The 3,463-nt window shown below is 49.8% G+C and overlaps 1 pseudogene; it reads left to right on the top strand.

Annotated features, from left to right (window-relative positions):
* Nucleotides 1–614: 614 nt before the first annotated feature.
* On the top strand, nucleotides 615–1,400 carry LOC146206763 (uncharacterized; annotated as a pseudogene).
* The last annotated feature ends 2,063 nt before the right edge of the window (nucleotides 1,401–3,463 follow it).

A 3,463-nucleotide genomic window follows, 5' to 3' on the forward strand; every position in this document is an offset into this window, starting at 1 on the left:
CCATTTATTTGGTTGTAGTGCTGGGGCATGACAAAGTCATCTTGTCTGGGATGGTGTATTGTAACGATGCTAAAAATGGTTCTATGCTATGTTAATTTTTCACCCGCCACCACTGGCTGAAGATGCCTTGTCCTGCATTCGCACCTCATTACTGGCTGCAGCCTAGGGTGTGGCATTGCTTTAGCTAATGACAATAAGAGGGGGGGGGGCAATATGAATTTAGGAAAAATTGGTACATTATATAAACTCTGGCGTACCTTCTGGCTCATCCACCGTGTTTTTCTCATATTTAGCTTTTTTTATTATACAGGCGTGAAGGAGCTTGTGATCAGATCGACAGCTACAAGACCTGTGGTTGCACGTGCAGGTCGGTTGAAAGAGAGGAAAAAGGAAAAAGGAACTCAAGTTCATACAGCACATATTCATGACCACGCATATGCAGTCAGTCGCAACCAGGCACCTGTTGTTGCTGACAGTGCTTGTCAAACATTATTCAGTGTCAGCTCACGGATAGCTCCTAGCCAGTTTCGTTTTTTTTTTTTACAGGATTGACAAAAGTGACATTTGAAGAACTGGTTAGGACTGTCAAAAGTGTTGTGAAGAGTGTCTTCACAATGCCTTTTGAGGACCAAGTCCTTCTGACTTTGATGCGGCTTCGGTTAGGCCTCTTGCTTCATGATCTAAGCATACGTTTTGGGGTGTCAGCAGCAGCTGTGAGCAGAATTTTCTGCTTTATTGTAACGGAACTTGCAAAGTTTGCCAGAGAATATTTACTTTTCTGGTTGCCTCGACAAACTATAAGGCGAACATTGCCTGATTTTTTTTACGAAAGTTACTCAGTGACTTGCACTGTGTATTGTTTTGAGATTTTCGTTGACAGGCAAGGGAATTCGCTGCGCAGAAATATAACATATAGTACCTACAAATCACACAACACAGCCAAAGTCCTTCACGTTATTGCACCAAGTGGATTTATTATGCTCACTTCCAAAACATACGGTGGCCGTGCTAGTGACCGGCACATAACATTGGACAGTGGATTTTTAGAGCACTTGACGCAAGGGGATGAGGTCCTTGCCGATTGAGGCTTTACCATCAACGATCTTCTGCCGCCAGGTGTGAAAGCTTCGCTGCCAAGCTTCTCGAATGCCTGGCCTCAGATGAGTCGCTCAGAACTTGTGCATTCACGTCGTCAAGCCAGACTACGGATCCATGTGGAGTGCTCAATCAGGCGTCTTAAGTACTTCAGGATCCTGAAGCAATTCCCAGCAAGCATATTTGCTAAGAAGCCCCTTGCAAACAATGTACTTATTGACATAGCTGGGCTGTGTAACCTTCAGTCGCATTTAATCAAGGATCAATGTGATGTTATATCAGAACCCAGCGTTCGATCACCATGAACCCATCCTTTTGCATAGCTTGGTGTGCTGCCTTCATCTTCATTCCAAGCTTTTTCATTAGGATCCAAATTTCTGTCCATAGATGACTCCTGGCAAAGATACAACATTCACACTACCCTATTTTTTCCCAGTGCTTTACTCCATGTTGCTATTTTCTGAGCCGCTATTTTTTATATTGTTACGTATATGCCACCGAAGAGGACGACGATAGAAAATAGAGTGAGAGACGACGAAGCAGAAGAAACCGTTGAGCTTGCCTGAACACCTGCTGTGTTCTGCTCTGCTGTGCTGTGAACACTTGCTCATCACCTGCTGTGGTTTCCTGTGCTAGCCTTCTGCCCCGTATCATCTTGGTGGAGGTCAATCAAGGTCCCCGTACGCACCGATTAGCCCATTTACGCTGCAAAAAGCTGGATTTGCGCAGCGGCCGCCACCTACCTGGGATCCCAACGACGTCACAAACCGCTACGATGACTCTGAAGCAGCCCCTACCACCACGGGAACATCGCCTCAGCCAGTGGTACTCACACAAATTCGTCACCCTCCCATCTTTAATGGCGACGACCACTCAGACGTTGACGACTGGCTGGACGAATACGAGCGATGCAGCAGGAACAATCACTGGGACGCGACCATCATGCTGGCCAATCTGATTTTCTATTTGGCGGGCACTGCTCGCACGTGGTTCCAAAATCACGAGTACGAGCTGGTGACCTGGGAAATTCGCAAGCAAAAGCTTCACGACTTGTTCGGTAAGCCCGTTGGACGGGCCCTCGCAGCTAAAACCGAACTTTCCTCTCGCGCCCAATCTACCATGGAGTCCTACCTTGCTTACATACAAGACGTGCTCGCGTTGTGTCGCAAGGCGAACAGCTCCATGCTGGAAAGTGAGAAGGTAAGGCACATCCTAAAGGGCATCGCAGATGACGCGTTCAACATCCTCTTCTGCATGGATTGCTCTACAGTCGAGTCGGTTCTTCAAGTTTGCCGAAGATTCGAGCAGGCTAAACAACGACGCCTGGTACATCGCTTTGAGCGCCTTCCCAACCCGGCAGCTACATCATCCTGCGATGATCTGGCTCCTCTGCAACAGCCTTCCCAGTCCACTACCATGACTCGGATCGTCAGGCGAGAACTCGAAGCCTTAGCTCCTGCACCACTCCCATCTCCACTGCCCGACACCATGGCCATGATACAGGCTGTTGTCCGCCAGGAACTTGCCAACGTCGGTCTTTCCTCCAACCCCGTACCGCCTTCGTCACCATCGCATCCTGTTCCTGTAGGGGCGGCTGCAACCACTAGCCAAGCTCCCCCACGTCGCTACATTAGTCGCAATCCTGCAGAGTGGCGCACCTCAGACGACAGGCCAATTTGTTTTATTTGCTGTCGAGCCGGCCACACTTCACGATATTGCCGCACTCGTACCTTCCCCACCCCTCGTCCTTATTACAACGCTGACCGTCGGTACTACTACGGACCTCGACGCTTCCCTGCCCAACCTGAACAACTCCGCCCCGCATATGATGGACCTGGAAACTTCCCTTCTCACCCAGATGAACCTCACACCGAAGCCGTCTCAAGGGTCAGTCACTCCAGCCGATCTCCATCTCCGCGGTCTCGTCGATCCCGTTCACCGGTGCCTCCTCGCAACTCCTCTCCATCATACACCGGCACCTACTCGGGAAACTAGTGAGTGCAGCGCCCGGGAGTGACGCTGCATTACCGACCCGGACTGTCAACTCGGAACTGACCCTCGCACCCAGACGTAACCTCATTGACAGTTTTGTGGACGGAGTCTCAGTTTCTGCTCTCATTGAAACTGGCGCCCACATTTCCGTCCTCAGTGCCTCGCTCCGTCAACGCCTCAACAAAGTCCTCACACCCGCTCCCTCATCTACCGTTCGTGTTGCTGATGGCAACACAGCTACTGTGGTTGGTAAGTGTACTGCGAGAATTACCATTGCCGACCGCCATATCCCTGTGCTATTTACAGTCCTCACCAGTTGCCCTCACGACGTTATATTAGGGCTCGACTTTTTAACTGCACATTTCGCGCTCATTGA

The sequence above is a fragment of the Amblyomma maculatum genome, chromosome 1 (genome assembly GCF_055883805.1).
Source record: "Amblyomma maculatum isolate TAMU_Amacu chromosome 1, ASM5588380v1, whole genome shotgun sequence".
NCBI lineage: Eukaryota > Metazoa > Arthropoda > Arachnida > Ixodida > Ixodidae > Amblyomma > Amblyomma maculatum.